At 40.5% G+C, this 18,724-nt stretch overlaps 1 protein-coding gene across 1 annotated transcript in view; it reads right to left on the bottom strand.

The window, feature by feature from the left end:
• The window catches only part of HS6ST3 (heparan sulfate 6-O-sulfotransferase 3), a 931,949-nt gene that overhangs the window by 873,038 nt on the left and 40,187 nt on the right, over window positions 1–18,724 (bottom strand). The gene's annotated exons all lie outside the window — the stretch shown is intronic.

Below are 18,724 nucleotides of genomic sequence, written 5' to 3'. Positions count from 1 at the left end.
CCTATAGTGAAGCAGAGGGACAGCAGCAGCAGCACCTCCACCAGTAGTAAAGCGCTGCTGCGGCTCCCTCCTCCACCTCTCTCCTCATCCTTCTCTCCTGCCCGGGAATCGTCAGAAGCTGCACCGAGGAGCCTGAGCCAGCGGAGAGGGTAAGTATAATTCTTCTTTCTTTCTTTTTTTCTTTCTTTCTTTCTTTCTTTCTTTCTTTCTTTCTTTCTTTCTTTCTTTCTTTCTTTCTTTCTTTCTTTCTGTCTTTCTTGGGACTGCCTGCCACAATGTGTAAAAATGGGGAATCTGCCTGCCACAATGTGTAAAAATGGGGAATCTGCCTGCCGCTATGTGTAAAAAGGGGGAATCTGCCTGCCGCTATGTGTAAAAAGGGGGAATCTGCCTACCGCAATGTGTAAAAATGGGGAATCTGCCTGCCGCTATGTGTAAAAATGGGGAATCTGCCTGCCGCTATGTGTAAAAATGGGGAATCTGCCTGCCGCAATGTGTAAAAAGGGGAAATCTGCCTGCCGTAATGTGTAAAAAGGAGGACGCTGTCTGCCGTAATGTGTAACAAGGGCACACTGTCTGCCGTAATGTGTAAAAAGGGGACGCTGTCTGCCGTTATGTGTAAAAAGTGTACGCTGTCTGCCGTAATGTGTAAAAAGTGTACGCTGTCTGCGTAATGTGTGAAAAGGGGACGCTGTCTGCCGTAATGTGTAAAAAGGGGGACGCTGTCTGCCGTTATGTGTAAAAAGTGTACGCTATCTGCCGCTATGTTTAACAAGGGCACGCTGTCTGCCGTTATGTGTAAAAAGTGTACGCTGTCTCCCGCTATGTGTAACAAGGGCACGCTGTCTGCCATTATGTGTAAAAAGGGGACGCTGTCTGCCGTTATGTGTAAAAAGTGCACGCTGTCTGCCGTAATGTGTAAAAAGGGGGACGCTGTCTGCCGTAATGTGTAAAAAGGGGACGCTGTCTGCCGTAATGTGTAAAATGAGGAATCTGTCCGCCGTAAGGTGTAAAAGGGTCTCTACCTGGTGTAATGGTGCTACTGTGCGGCGTATTATGAATTGGTATTATTTTGTGGCCACACCCCTTCCCCACGAAGCCACGCCACTATGTATTTTTGCGCGCACCTACGGCGCGCACTGCCCCTGTTTTGCATGCAGGGGTGGGGCTCCGATGCCGTTTCTTGCACACAGTGCTAAAATGTCTAGTTACGGCACTGTTACTAGGTATCCATTTCTCTGACCCTGAGCAGGTCCCCCTCACCAGATCCTCTCCAGGGGTGAGGGGGTGGACTTGGATGGGATGGGGGGGGGGGCACAAAGCATTTTGTCGCACCTGGGCCCATCGCTCACTAGTTCCGCCACTGATTCAGTTCCACATGGAGGGCGGTGGTTTTATACATAGATAAGCTACAATTACTTACAGTGGCATGTTGGAAGTAATATTATAATTAAATTGCTTCAAACCAGTTGTATTGGAAAAGGCTCAAGCTTCACAGATAGTATGATAAATAAAAGATAATAATAATAATAATAATAATAATAATAATAATAATCAAACTCTTTTGGTAGCTTGCAATATAGTGATTCTACAAAGATTAACTAAACATTCTGATGGTAACATTGGCACACCACACTCTTACATGGAAGAGTAAAGGTTTTTTGACCAAAGTGTGCACTTAAGACTTTACTGAACAATGATTACACCATAACTGAAGCTTGATGAAATGAATTAAGCCAGCAAGAAAACGCTGACCCTAGTAAACATAGAAACATTGTACTAGTTTGGCTGTATCATTATTTTAAGTTGCAAGAAGAAAAAAACACCAAGCTTGGCAATACAATTAATAGCAAGCTTACTTAAGAATTAATACCACTTATGCAAATGGTATTTTTAAAGTGGTCTGTGTGCAAATCACCACAGTAGTCTGGAGAGTTTCAGAAGTGTGTCTTTTCTATCTGCAAGTCATACTGAACAATGGCTGAAGCACTTCCTGTATGACAAGAGGATAGCTATCCACACACAGAATGCATCTATAGTATTCTCAAAAGTAACCTTTCCTGCAAAAGATGTACAGACTTATTTATTGTCACAATGTAGCTTTAACAGTTTCCTTGCTCATATATACTGTACTTTACAATACAGTGATGATGTACTCCAAGCAGGGAGTATTTTGATTTGCGATGGCAGTGGGTTCAATAGTCAATGGAAAGGAATGTGATGTAAATGTTATTCTCTTGAAATTTTTATTACAATATATAAATAAATTACTGACATAATTTTGCACTAAAGTGAAACATTGTGACTTTTATCACATTATTAAAAAATAAACAAGACTATAAACATATATGAAAAAGTCAATATGCTACTAACAGGGTGTGTACGGTGTAAGCCCACACACCCCTTATGCAGCCTCAACACTTTCCTCAAGCATCTCCTCCCCACTCTTGCCGGCACCCAAGGAAGAGACAGCCTCTCTTTGAATCCAAGATGACCAATGTGAAACAGCTGCATTCGAATAAAGCAGTTTCACATTAGCCATCTTAGATTGACAACAAAGCTTCCTCATTGCTATCAGCCTACAACAGCGATGAGACACCAGTAACTGGCAGGTAGATAATGTATGTCCTGAGGAAGATGGGGCAGGTAGAGTATGTCTGGAGGGGGGTTGAGCATGTGCTCATCCCGGATTGGGTTGGCGGAGTGTGGATTTTGTATGTGAGTAGGGTGATTGGGAGTGGAACCACAGATTAGATATTTCTGGGGGGTTTGAGGGCAGATTGTGTATGTCTGGTGGTGGGGTGAAGTGTGAATAGTGCAAATCATGGGAGGGGTATAAAGAGGGGGCACAGGTAGTGCATGTCCCAGGAGGGGGAATATTGATTGGGTTAGCCAATATATTGGGGGTGCACACCCATTGCTGTGATTCTGTGCATGCTTATAATGATATTGTAGGTAAAAATATCATCCATGACTATAGGAGCCAGCTGTGTAGGTGCTTGAGTCCCCATTTATTTATACTGACCACATAGCATTCTTGAGATATATAGTGGATTTAATGTGAACACCACCCAAAAATATTATAAAATTGGTTGCCATAACCATGACACTATCAAACTCACACAGTTGAAAATACTAAGGGGTCTATTTATCAATATTGGTGTTGGGACCCAAGAAGTTAGCATTCCATATTGTTGCATATTGTGGCATTTTGGAAATGTTTTTACAGCTAGTGGGGGTTTCAGTCTAACTGGCAACCTAATGCTGCTGGCAATAAGTTTCTGTAATATGCAAAAGCACTGCAATTGGACTGCACATGTTCAAGTGAAGGCTACTAGAGAGGGATATTAGGGATTCCTTTCTGAAAGTAAATTGTTAAATGTATGTTATGGGTAACAATAGCTAGCACCAGGGCTTAAAGTGGTCCTGGAGAGGTGGTGGAACCCATTTACCCCGCCACCTATCCCCCCCTTCCCTCACATTAAGCGCAACCAGAGCCAGTGCTAGTGTTTTTGACACCCCCTGCTAACTATAAATTAGTGCTCTACTTCTCATACTTTATAAAGGGACATTGATGTCACAAAGAAGCAGCATGGTCACATAATAGTACCCCCAATTCAAATTACACCACACAGTAGCACAATCTTATTCATGTTACACCACACGTAGTGCCCCTGATTCATATAACACCACATAGCAATGCCCCTTATTCAGTCAGTAGTGCCCTTTATCCACAATGCACTACACAATGGTATGCCCTATATACAATGCCTACAGTAGTGCCCCTTATACACAATGCCCACAGAAATAGTGCCCCTTATACTTAATTCCCACAGTTGTAGTGCCCCTTACACATAATGCCCACAATAGTAGTGCCCCTTATAATGACCACAGTAGTGCCCCTTACACACATCTCTGCCTCTGTCACTCCAGCAGCTTCCCCACCTCTCTTGTCCCTCCAGCACCCTCTCATCTTGTCTTCAAGATGCACAGAGCCTGCTCCTCTCCACCAGGACCTGAAGAAGGGGGAAGTGGCTGCAGCTCATCAGTAGCGCCTCCTGCATAATCTATTGGGTCAGGTTTTTTTGTTGGAATTACTGTGCAGGGCAATGGAGGTGGTGGAACTAGTTCCCCCTACCATTACAGGTGGTGGAACTCAGTTCCACCTCGTTCCCCCCACTTTAACGCTTGACTAACACCATCTAAAGATGGCATAGGCTGACAGGGCCAAGCTCTGCAGCCCTCATTGATAATAATGAGAAATGTATTCCGTAGCATTATTTAGCCTAACGCTAAAGTCCTCCTGCATTGTCAGATTTTCTTTTTTTGTCTGATTTTTGTCAGATTTTCAGGAACTTATGTATTCAGGAGAGATATTTTGCCTGTTTTGGGGGGGTGCTTGAAGGTCAGAAGCTGGGCGGTCGTATGTAATGTCTCTGCATAATGTGGTATGGGAATAAGTATATGATGGTTTGAGCTAGATTATCAGATCAGACAATTACACAGGAAAGCCAAACAGGAACTGGCAGTAGCTCAGGTAACCGGGCTAGGACCAGTTATGGCTTCTGAGATTCTGGACTTGGACCAGCTATAGTTTCTGAGATGCCAGGCTGGGACCAGCTGTAGATTCTGGATGCCACGTTGGGACTGGATGCAGTATCTGAGCTATTGGGCTGGGACCAACTGAAAGTTCTGTAAAGCCGGGCTGGGCTCAGACAATATTGGACCAGGCTGGAACCAGATATGTTTCACAATGCTGGATCGGGATGGGACTAGTTATGCTTAACAAGGCTTAACTGGGCTGGAACCATCAATGATAATGCACAAAATAGTTGCCTACCATTGATGATTTGTGTCACCATCGATGGAGACAACACCAATGGCAATCACTAATATAGGCTTGAGACATTCTACATTTGGCTGCTGAAGAGAAAGGTTCTCAGGCCTGTAAACTACAAGGATCATAAGTATATATTACAATTACAACTCTCTAAAAAAACCTATGTTTCTTAACGTATTTCATTGCTTATATTGAACAGTTAGACTACACATACAGTATGTGAGCAAACTGTATTTTATATTTGTAATTGAATATATATATTTATGTAGCTATTTGTATGTACTATGTAATCCCATTTTGAAATAGTAAATATTATACAGAGAACTCTATGCTATTTAATGTGGTAAAAGGGCTAAATTAGGAAAGATTTATTAGGTAAACTGTGTGTTGGTTTAAAATCAATCAAGGGACATTATATGGAAATTGTGAGGGTAGAATCATATACTGTAGTTGCCTTGCAAAAAATGCTGATACTCTAGGGCATGTGATTCAAGAAAAAGTGTGAACCATTGCTCTACTCCTTATGTGAAAGTTCAGACAGATACAGCTTGACCCATGGTGCAAGATTCATACTGATAATGGCTACAAGCATCATGTCACCAAAAACAATGCTACCAGAACTAGCACCCTTAATCAATGTAGTTCATAGGTATCAATGAACTCCATTGATTCATTTTGGAACTTACCCCCTGGGAAATTCAGCCTTGTGTGGAATAGATTGTAGTCTGGTTGTCATAATGGTAAAGGAACAACACGCTATTAAGGTCCAAAACTTCAAGTTCCCCCAGTTTTGTGTTGTACCAATCTGCATTGTGTGATGCTACAAGTGTCAGGATTTGCTGTTGTACTGTATCACTGATGAGGCGTGACACAACTGACCTTTGCATTTCCTTCATTCTGTGCAGTTTATTCAGTTATATAAACTAAAGGCTGCAGTGCATACCAAACAAGTAGAGGCACTTTACCTTAATCAATATTCATGAAAGGGATAGCTTTCTAGACAATTTATGAAAGGCAAAAAACAATCCATCTTGTCTTTTGATTTTGCTCCAGTTACAGCATATCAGCAAGAAAATAACTCTGAAATAAGTCATGATTTAGTGCACATAAGAAAACACAAGATAGATGTTTGAAAGAGGTAAATGAGGGTTGGACAAAGGTCATGCAAAAATCTCCACAAGATTAAACAGTTTGCTTATTATTCATTCTGTCAACAATACCAAATTGCACTACACATTATTTTACACATCCTTTTTAAAACATGTTTTTGTTTTGTTTTTCCCTTAGTCTGCTATTCACACTGCTAGTGGAATAGGATAAAACAGACATAAGTGACCCAAAACTTTACTAGTTGACAAGGGCATTTGGTGATTTTAAATATTGCAAATAGATTTGATGAGATTGTTACACTACTTCAGAAGTCATCTAGACAACTATTTTGACTAGATAGGTCGTTGAACGATAATATCGTTCCGTGTGTACCGGCTAGATCATTCACTAGGTGCGCTCCGGCAGGTAAACAACAAAATTGTTGATAGACTGTACAGCAAGGTCAATTTTGGCTACATCGTTCATGATCGTTCACTGTCTACACAGTGTGTATGAACGATGGATGATTTTGGCTAGATGATGTCATCTAGCCACTAAGAAAATATTTAAATTTGGAGCCAAAAAACATCTAGTCAAGATCTTTGAAAGACTGAAAGATTTGGCTAGATCTTCCCATGTGTACACTCTAGATCGTTGAGTCAGGAGCAGGGAGCTGAAAGTGAAAGATTTTATCTACAGAAGGACAACTGAATATCACTTACTGAAAACAGATTTTTTTTTGTACTGACAATATTTATATATTACATGTGTCACAAGAACTGTGTTGACATAATGTGACATGTTGGTGTGAAAGGCCAGCTCTGTCTAAAAAGTACTAAAATCATAAAAAATTTGAGTTTGCTCTCAGTAAAAAACACAAAATCCTGCTGCTACATAAATTCAGCTTGAAATCTGACACTGTTAAGAAGTCTTGAATTAGTCCAGGACTTAAGCTGTATATACATCAAACAATATTGTATGTCATCCGATCTCGCGGATTGGAGCAACATATCGTACACATCGTCTGATGTGTACAAATGATTGCATGTTCCCACCCACCAGCATCAGGGTCATCACTTCTGATGTTCTGCACTTCAGATGTGATGATCCGGCAGCCGACAGCATACTCCTAGATGCGGCCACTGAACGATAAATCGTGCTATATCGTTCTGTGTGTACGTGTGACCGATGTGTTGTTACATTGGCCATCTCGTCGTCCATGAGCCAGATCCTCGTGATTTGTACCCAGCCTAACCCAACATACAGTAACAACATAAAATAGTCACTATTACTGTAAACAAAACAATTCCCTGCAGCATTCTAAATCCAAGCCTTTTTGACACGTGAATTCTTTAAGAACTCAAATAATGCTATTAAATGTAATTTCATATGACAAAAAGTCTCAATACTTATATAATATACTGGAAATTGTGATAACAAAGTGACATTCCGAAATATCAGTCTAAAAAAGTTTATTTAAAATAAAGAAATAAAACATAGAAACAGAAAAACTATACTTACATAGGATGGGATGTGTGCCATGAGACCACATCCCATCCCAGGAGGTCACACCCCATTTTTTCAGGGGTCCAGTTTTTCCTAACCAAAATGTTGAGAGGTATGCTCAAACCCAGCTCCTGTTTATAAAGAGATGTAATAGCATACTTATCATTTTATTACAATTTGTCCAAGAACAGTTTAATAATGTACAGTATTCCACGCTACTATATTGTAAGTTTCTTCTGGAACACAGAAGAGATATGACTTACAATATAGAGTATTCTATTTCTGATGGCCTGCAGAAATAATTTATCTAACATGAAGCGAATTGCAGTGTCAGACACCAATCTATCGGCACTATTCAATATTGCTTTACTGCTGAGCAGCTTCTCCAGAAATGAGCTGTTTCTTGAAGTCCTAACACTGCCCCTGTTGCTGCTAATACTAGCAGTGAACGTTTATTCTGCCAGGCATGACCCTAGGGGCAGGGCTCAGTATTACTACCTGCAATAAAACTTGATGAATTTACATCTCAATACTGTTGTATGAGGACAGTGTACCACACCAGAGCTGCTAAGTAAAGATGAATGATTCCAGGAATCAGTAGGAAATGCCGGCGCTTGGTATCTCGGCGGTCAGGAGACTGACGCCGGGATACCGAGGTTTGGAATATCGAAAGGGGTGAGTATTGGCTGTTTTTCCCTCTCTCCTACCCCCTAACCCTAACCCTCACTTGCTGCAGCCTAACCCTAAACTCCCCCTATAGTGTCTAAATCTAACCTACATTGGTGGTGCCTATCGGGGTTTCAGTTGTAGTGATGCCAGCATCAGTATTCTGAATGCTGGCATCCCGATGGCTGGTCATTTATACTACACCCATTCTACACTACACTTTTTTAAAAGAAACTTAGCACTCATTATTACCCAATATCATTATCACCCCTTTAAAGTGCAGTAGTGGGACCACCGTATAATAGAGTGATGTTTCTAACTTCTTAACTAGTTATCTCATTACCAAAATTAGCCCACACTAATCAGTCAATTGAATTAATATATTGACCCCCTCATTACCTCTTTCAATATAATCAAAATAAGTATTTAAGCTTTATTAGCTCAAATAAAAGCAATAGCCCCTTCATTTCAACCCTTTCACCCCATACTACCCCCTTATAATAATAATAATAATAATAATAACCCCCTATATTTATTAATATTTATTATATACCCTTTAACACCCTCCCTCTGCCCCCCCCCCCCTCACACATCCCTTTCAACATACCTGTTGTTGGGACAGAATATCTTCTCTCTGTAGTGTTGCTGTAGTGCTCCTGCTGCAGCCAGTGATAGCACCGCGGGAATCATATATCTAACGCAAAACAGTGGTGCCTGTCTGTCTGCCTTCAGTACCTGCCTTGTGTGAGGACTCTGAGTGCTCAAACAGATGTGGTGCGGAGCTACCAAGGAAGGGGAGGCGGTACCAGCCAGGACAGGAGAAGGCGACACAATGAAGAACATGATGAGAAAAGAGCCCAGGTGTTCCATGGATGGTGGCGGGAGGAGGAGCCTGGGACCGCGGAGCAGCAGCTCATCACATTGTACATTAGTTGAGGCTGGCCGCCCGGACCACCCGGAGTAGGAGAGGATAAACATTATACACAGTTCACGTGCACGGAGTGGAGGATGTAATGTGCCCTCTTTCACCTGGCTACATATCACTTCTCCTGTACATCAACCGGTGCCTTTCTATGTTTGGGGGAGGGCAAGCTGCCCCCTTGCCCCCCCAGTTCCGACGCCTCTGTTTACAGGCCCAGATTTATCAAGCCTTGGAGAGTAATACATTGCACGGTGATAAAGTACCAGCCAATCCGCTCCTAACTGCCATGTTACAGGCTGTGGGGCAGAAGTATTAACCTGGAGGTGGCATAAGGAAGTGATACCAGTGATATGTGCAAGGTGATAAAGAAACCAGCCAATCAGCTCCAATATGTAAATTAACAGTTAGGATCTGATTGGCTGCTGTTTGAAAAATGACAGGAGCTGATTGGTTGGTACTTTATCACTGTGCAATTTTTCACTGTCCAAGGTTTGATAAATCTCGGCCACAATCACAGTGAGTTTTACCACTCGTTTATAAATGGGCCTCTAAATATGGAGTGACCCAAAATAATTTCAAATATTACAAGGTTCTAGTATCCTGGGACTGGGCAATAAACAAAAGGGTGGACTGCCTGTCTGTAATACCAGGCATTTCAGAATAAACAAGCATACAGGGGACATAAAGCAAGCCTCTGAAGCACAAACCAAATTGTATTAACTTTTATTTGCTTGAACTGAGATTTACTGGAAACCATGTTATATAACGCTACTTGAGATTTTAGGATTAATTATGACCACATTAAAAACAAATGTGTCCTCATACACCTTGCAACATTACCCATATGGCGTGAGATGCCTGGCATGACTGAACCAAGAGGTATTGCATACCATCTTTTTCTTAAAATGTTTCCAAATTTGTTGTGAAAAACCTGCAGCTGCTGCATCGTAGCACTTCATATATAGTTTCAGACCCACTCACTGACAGATGTACAAATGTCACACATCAAAATGATCTGTGCAGTGAAGTTTTGCAGTGGAGGGGCACATTTTGTGCAAGAAACACGAGTCACCTGGGACCTGGCACTCCAAGAGGGACTGTTTGGCATGTCTGAAGCCACAGTGTATGAAGTCACATTTGTATAATTCCTACTTATCCACGTATAGTCTACAATCATGGATATGACTATACAGTATAAAATGTGTGATAACAATTACAGATGTGCCCAGCCTCATCTTTGCCACAATTGCGAATATTTGCATTTAATGTGCCCATGAACGGGCGCTTGTACAGGTAACACACTCATGTCCCATAGAAATGCAATCGCACGTGTGAGGCAATCACGGCAAAGATAAAGCTGGGCAGGTCTGTAAACAGTATTTACACCCAAAACTTAAATTTGACTTTATTTTGGATAGCGTTTAGTAATATGTGAGAACCTGCTGCTGTACTTACTCTCAGTGCAGTGTTCTCCCAAATATACAGTATCTAATGGGTTGGTATCGATATACCAGCGCCCGTCATCCCGGCGGTCAGAATCCCGACCGCAGAATGCCGGCAGCGGGATAAACGCAAAAGAGCCCCTTGCCACACTATTTATTCTCCCTCCAGGGGTGTCGTGGACGCCCCAAGAGGGAGAGTAGGTGTCGGTATCCCGGTGATCAGGATCCTGGTTCCAGTATGCTGAGCGCCAGGATCCCGACAGGCGGGATATTGAATGCATCCCGTATCTCGTACTATAGAACTGCAATTCTTTCTCTTACTGCTGTTCACCTGACATGTGGAGACTCCACAAGTTCTGTCTTAGTATTTTTCCAAGTCCATCCTGAGCAGCTTCAAAAAACTACAGTACATGGTAAAAGATATATTTCAGCTCATGTATTTTCTGGATCACACAAACACTCTCTAAAAATTAAGATCTAAAAGAAAATCTAGATGTTTAATTTTCTAAGCCTTTCCATAACTTTACATTTTATTAGTATAAAAATAATCTTAAACAATTTAATATGTAGACATTCCATAGCAAAACAATGATTGCCATAAAAATAAGAAATCACAAGTCATTTTTCATGGTACATTTACTATTTCTTTCCAGGGCAATTTGTTTCTTTTGCTGTCCCCAAAGTAATATATGACACTATGTATAATAGACGAGAGCTGTAACACAAATCTGCGGGATACAGAAAAAATAATATATCCAGAAGGCACACATGGGAGACTTTTTTTTCCATCAATTACTAAATTACTTACATGTTCCTGCAAAACTGAAACTTCTTGCAAACTTCTATTACTGTATGATTAAAATATAAATCTACGAGTAAAAAAGAATATAGAAAATACTACAAATGCATTACCTATTACTAATAAGGTGCTTTACTGTCAAACCCCCACAATCATTACCCTCAATCAGTACAAGTAGACTACAAAAAGTGTACAGATGCACCATATCCTCCAAACACCAGACAAGGGGGACACAGAAGAAAAGCAAGAGGAAAACTTGAGCTGAGTATCTTGAACTAAGACATGAAGGCATGTCACCCAGGGTGCCGGTGCTATATTACAAATATCTAGGGGGTTGACTAAGATACCAATAGTTTGGGGATAATTAAAGCTCTGAATGTCATTCATTTGGTGTTTTTTAATGTCCACTTGGTACCTTCACGCTGAATGCAGGCACTGTCTGCTGCTGCTCCTCAGTTTAAGGGTTTACATTTATTGATAATATATTGTGCTATGACCTTAATGATATCTCAATTCATCTCTAATGATGTAGAAAAAATGGAGAGAACACAGTTGCTAACCACAGGGGTTCCCGACTACAAAGTGTCCCGATCTCCACGGAAACCTCCAGCCTTTGAAAGCGGTGGATGACGTCACCATGTCTCAATTATTAGACCACACCCTACACCTTTTGTCTCTTGGTTGGACTTCATCATTTCTAATGATAAAAGGTTTCTTTTGCCCTATTATCAATAGCCTATTGGTCCTGTGTGCACCAATTTGAGGTAAAACACTGCAATCAATCAGTTGTACTTTTATTTAATTTGCACTAAATAATATACCATTGTAAATGATACCATTAAATGAAATAAACCTCTCTGCCTCCTTATACAGTATTTGAATGTTTGTTCTCTCGGGTACTTACTCATATCCACTAATACAGTACATTCCTCAACATTCCCCTGGCTACTTTGAGTCAGTCAAGTACTGTAGCATCCTGCACTACCGTGAAAATTTTTCTGTTCAATGTATCTCAACTGTGTCTTCTATAATTAATTATCATGTGCCTACTGGTCTACATTCTTATTCACGATCTATATCCTATGCACCAGTCATAGCTTCTCTCCTCCTACCTTTATAAATGGGGATAGTTTGTTAGGATTTTATATAATGCAATCCAGCCATGAAAATTATACTATGGCAAAGAGTAGAGCTTTGTCAATGCTATGTATCAAAGATCTCTGGTAGCAACAGCAGCTATGATAGGATGTCCCAGGGAAAATCCTGGGCAGCTAAGTGATAACACTGATATGTTTCTGTAAGAAGGGGGATGGGGTGGTTGGAGAGCTCTAGACACATGAGATACCTATGTGTTGCTCTTCCCTTGCTGTTTCTTCTTGGTTTGTGTGGTAACAGAGTAACAGGGCCTGCCAATGTAGAGGATGCTGGTGAGGAGCAGATGACTGGAAGAGTGGAGTCTGGATCCACACAAGGTAGTGCAACTTTGCACTGCCGCTCTAAGGCCAAAGGAAGCATGCTCACCTGGTCTGGAGAGGAGCTCTAAGGATAGGAAGGCCTGGGGATCATGCGTCTGTGTCTTTGATTGATCCAGCTCACCACACATGGGGTACTGTACAAAACATCAATGATCCCAGCATCAAACTGATTTTGATACAGAGGCAGAAGCAGTTTGTGGCAGGGTTTATCAATGTTGATTCAGCAATGCCAGCTCCTAACAGCCTGGGCCTCTTACAAATATACCCCCCATGCCTCCCCAGATGGTATTCCTGGTGTAATTTACTGTAGCAAAACAAGTTATAAAGGTGGAGAATGATTCCACAGGCCCAAAGCAGCTAACGCTATCTAAATATGATTATAAATAATAATGAGGACTGCGGTCAGCAGCACTAATTCGTTTTTTGCAGGTGATATCATGTTCTGGAATTATCCCCACTGGTCATAACCATGCATAAAGCTCTAGCAAATATCTTTGATATGTTATATTCCATGTAAAGTTATATTAATAAGATGGCCCCTAATTTCTCCAGAGTATGGCATTTGGCTGCCCTAACACCTTCTCTGTAGGCATTATTCTCAGGTTACCTAATCCACCTAGAGTGATTGGAGTCAGTTCATGTCTCCTACCTGTATAGAGAGACCTTTAAGTACGGTATTCAGCTAAGTAACATCTCCTTGTCAAGTCAGAATATAGGCACTTGCCAATATAACATCTTATATACAGTAAATAAATATTAAATAATAACAAATAATAGTGTAAATTAGTAAAGTGGTGATATATTTTGTTCAATGAACTACATTGTATCAATGTATGTGATTGCATTGAAAGCAAAACAATCAATTATGGCATCTTTCACATACTCTGAATAATCAGATCAAAACCGTACCTACTGTAATTGATTAGTTTGTGGCAATCCTCCTAGCCTGTCATTAGTGTTGAAACGCTGCAAGGAACAAGTCACCATTGTTAATATGAGCACTGATGAGTTCCAAACAAGTATAAAAAAAGCCACAACCCATTAGATGGATTGATTGATTGATTGATTGATTGATTGATTGATTGATTGATGTCATCTAACAACATCACTAGTTTATAAGTATTTTTCATATACATTATCCATTACTTCCCTGCAGATGGGTCACTTATTGAGCATGTCGTCTAGGGCCACAATCAAAGCCAGCACCATGGCCTGGACGCTACCATATTGGCTCTGGTCAGCTGACCGCAAATCAGCAAGTTCAGACCCAGCCAGGACCAAACTGTCACCTGATCCACATTAGCCACTCACAGCCAACCCAGTGGCATAAATCCCCAGCACCAGCTATACAAAATTACCAGTGCACTGTCTAGCCTAGTCTCATGTAGGTGACGAGTTCCTGAGCTTCTGCTATTCAAATAGCTTTGTTTTCCACTACGGTGATGTTTTCTCTTAGCAAGCTGCATTTACCTGATACCTGTTTCTGAGTCTGTGTCTGACCTTTCTTAAGCTGTGCAGACGATTCCAGCCTGTTACTTGACTTCCTGATTCTCATCCAGGTCAAACATTGGTGCCATCTGATACTACTGCAGCTTCACGAATGTGAAGTTCCAGTTCCTTCCATCATACAAGAGTTCACTCAATTCTTGGAGTAGTAATAACCCAGTCCAAGCCTGGTACATCTACTGAACACTCTTCTGCAATACTAATCAGATTCCAGCACAGGGGGAGTTTCTAATGCCATCCTGTTTACAGTAATAAGCCGGTAATAAGCCTGATCAATCTATTGTCTTCTCTCCTCAGTCTGCATTCCAACTGCATCAGCTCTGGGGTGACTCCACAGTGCCACCTACCTGTCAGTAACAGTACTACATTCTTCATTCATCTCATTTGCATGCACTGAGACTATCTCAGACCTGCCAGTTTTGCACACCAGTCAACAGCAGCCCATATAGACTTCAATCTGACTACAGATTCTCAAAACACCAGATTCATGACAGCCATGCAATCTCTTTCATATTCAAATATTACATGATATTATCAACAATGAACTGATATTTAAAGGAGTCATCATGAAATAATTCATTTCACTTTCATTAAAATGTGTGGGATGGCTTATTTCTCTCAAGAATAAGCGCATTATATTTTGCCAAAGCAGCAGTGTGTATATGGGATGTACTGTATGATTAAAAACACAATGAGGATCATATACCTCTGGACATAGAGATACAATTCACACTCCTTCACCTCTTCAAGGTCCTTCAACTAATGTATTCTCTATGCAGTGTTGTGATTGTGGGCATAAATTGTGTCTACATCCATGACTAAAGTACAGAAAATAAGGCAAAGGAGATCTGAAAAAAAGAGGAATGATATCTTGTGGAAAAGGAGGCACATGACTATTACACAGTATTTACCAGGCAGAGTTGATTGTGTTGCCATTGAATATGACAGAGTTCAGCTCTGTATAAAAACTTCTACAGGACAATTTTGCATCAATTTGATATAAAACAATGTATCATACATAGTTCATTATTTTACCCAGTTATCACTGCCCAGTGGCTGCGATTATACATTATGTGTAGGTAGCAACTTTCATTAATAGGTTTACACTTTAATGGTATGAAATAAAAAAAACATTATTCAAAAACTTTGGCATTTACAAACATATTGTAAACACTGGAGCAGAATTAGCAGAGCCTATGAATACATACCTTAAATGGGTATAATCATTCAACTTAATTGGTACTTTCAATATAATAATACTTAAATATATTTTAAAACAATGTTACAGATTCAAAATATTTCAATATCATAGATTCAACACCCATCTTGCACTCAAGATTTACATACAAATTCAATTGTTTTAGTAATGTGTTATAAATTACCCTTTCACTGTTTCCCTCTTTGTGAAGTCAAGCTTATTTAGTGTGTACAGACATACCTGTCACGTTGCTCAACATTTCTCAAGATAACAGTGGAGATGGAGTTGTACAAATATTATGCACTAGGCTAGATTTCTACCTGCAATTTACTAGAGGATCGATAATTATGCAAGCTGACCAGAATTAACCACTTAACAGTAACTGATGATTTTTCTCCAAAAAAATAATCAGAAATTGTCTGGTTTTTTATGAGTGAATTAGGTGAAGAACATGAATTCATCCTTATCCAAAATGATTTTGGTAAAAAAAAAAAAAAAAAAATTCTAAAACATCGGAACATCGGTAGAGAATCTTGGCAACATCTAAACATTGATAACAGCACAACCATTGTGATGTTACTTTTTAAACCCAGCACAGCTGCCAGGTACAGGGAGGTGGGGGCTTGGGGTATTGTTTTACATTTTCCCATTGTCTGTAGCAACTGGGTGGGGGGGTCCTGCCATGCTGACTGATCAGAACTGATCGACAGCACTGAGGGGAGGGTGCAAATAGGCACAGGCACCTTCCTGTCCGTCTGACAGCAGCAGCGGAAGGAATTTTCCCTTCTCTGCAATTGCTAACACTCTTTATCTGACTTATCGCATCCTGTGCGACCAGGTCAGATAAAACACTTGCTGGTATGGTCGCATCTGATGGTCTTCTTAACCTTTCCTTGCCACTTCGTGTCATGAATGGCATATTGTCAATTTCTATGTTTCTTATCAGATAATTAATTTTTTTGTTTGGTTCTTAATTTTTGCTTCTTGGATTTTACATGCCCTCTATGACATTGGACATTTGCCTTAGCAGACGACATTGATGGAATTGCATTGTCAATGTCATTACTTGTGGCAGCAGCAGCTTCAGCACTAGTAATATGAACTGGAAGTGGTTCCTGATCTTTCACTATTTTTTTCCTCCAAATTTTTGTTCTCCATTTCATAGGACAGCACCCCTTTATTATTATAGCACACAGAACAGTGCCCCTTTATTTTCACATCACCCCTGTATTTTTACAGCATACAGGACAGTACCAGCACCCCTGTATTTTCACAACACCCCGGTATTTTTACAGCATACAGGACAGGGCCAGTGTACATTTATTTTCACAGCACCCCTATTTTTTACAGCATACAGGACAGTACCAGCACCCCTGTATTTTCACAATACCCCTGTATTTTTACAGCATACAAGACAGGGCCACCACCCCTTTATAGTCACAGCACCCTTGTATTTTTAAAGCTTACAGGACAGCGACAGTGTACATTTATTTTCACAGCACCCCTGTAATTTTACAACATACAGCACAGGGCCAGTGTACATTTATTTTTACTGCACCTATGTATTTTTACAGCATACAGGACAGGGCCATTGTACATTTATTTTCACAGCACCCCTGAATTTTTACAGCATACAAGAAAGGGCCAGTGTACATTTATTTTCACTGCACCTCTGTATTTTTACACATACAGGACAGAGCTAGCACCCCTGTATTTTCACAACACCCCTGAATTTTTATAGCATACAAGACTTGGCCAGTGTACATTTATTTTCACTGCACCACCTGAATTTTTACAGCATACAAGACAGGGCCAGTGTACATTAATTTTCACTGCACCCCTTAATTTTACAGCATACAAGACAGGGCCAGTGTACATTTATTATCACAGCACCCGTGAATTTTGACAGCATACAAGACAGGGCCAGTGTACATTTATTTTCACTGCACTCCTGAATTTTTACAGCATACAAGACAGGGACAGTGCACATTTATTTTCACAGCACCCCTGCATTTTTACAGCATACTAAACAGGGCCAGTGTACATTTATTTTTACTGCACACCTGAATTTTTACAGCATACAAGACAGGTCCAGTGTACATTTATTCTCATTGCACCCCTGAATTTTTACAGCATACAAGAGAGGGCCAGTGTATATTTAGAACCAACCCCACTCATCTCTAGTCATAACCATAATGATAAAGCATTAAAGAACAGCCAGATAATCAATTCTCCAAAGAGTAGGCTTACTGTACCATGCTATACCCTTGAACCAGGACACTCATGAATTACACAGGTTGTGTGACTTATTAAAGATAGGGGAACTGCAAGCTTGAAGTCAGCCAGCCACAGAACCTGATTAATTCATGAGTGTCCCGGTTTAAAAGGGTAGTATGGTAAGCCTACCAAAATGCATACTTAACCACCAAACAGTATATTTTAATCACCTTAACAAGTTGTCAGTGTGAGTCCTGTCATTGTATCCTAAGTTGACCTGTTTCTTAAGTTGACTAACTTCACCACATAGGCCACAAAAGCTCTGGAATTATTTGATATTCCTACAGGTACTTGCTGAGCCTGGTCACTTTGCAAAATTGACTTTTACCAACATGGTCTGGAATGGAAACCTGTCAGTCTACTACAGGTCTCTAAACCATGACTTCTCCTGAAGGTTAATGCTGGAGAAATCCAGCAGTTAATTTACCAGCAGTCTAACAGCAAGTGTTTCAGGAATAGTTTGTTGTGAGGAAATTGTCCTAACCTAGTAGAAGCCTAGATTTCAACATCAAGGTTACCCAAAAGTAGAACACACTAAATGTTCTGGTCTTGCTTTTTTAATTAGCTGTCAAAATTCCTTAGATTATACCAGTACACGAATGTGTGTAATAATACCACGTCATAGGATTGGGTAGAATTAGAAAATGTATTGGTTTGAGTGACATTACATAACACATGCTTTCTCCATAATCAGTGCTGTGTTGGTGCTAGAGAGTATAAAGAGGTCTCTCCAAGAACATTGTTCATTCCACCATGATAGTAAATGGATTTTAAATGTCTTTCTTTATAAGCAAATATCTTAAGTAGTAGTTAACCCCTTAGCCAGGATGGACTGGCCCACAGGGAAATCCCCTGGTGGGTACCACTGCCTGGGGCCCCACCTCCTCCTCTAGGGATTAGGTTCCAGACTGCATTTTAATTATACATTATGCATACTATATATTACCTGATACTGCCCAGGACTATGGTGTATTCTCTACAGTGCATTGCTGTTATTAATCTGG

The sequence above is a fragment of the Pseudophryne corroboree genome, chromosome 2 (assembly GCF_028390025.1).
Source record: "Pseudophryne corroboree isolate aPseCor3 chromosome 2, aPseCor3.hap2, whole genome shotgun sequence".
Taxonomy (NCBI): Eukaryota; Metazoa; Chordata; class Amphibia; order Anura; family Myobatrachidae; genus Pseudophryne; species Pseudophryne corroboree.
Note: the sequence above shows the minus strand (reverse complement) of the source record. Positions and strands in the feature narration are given on the sequence as shown.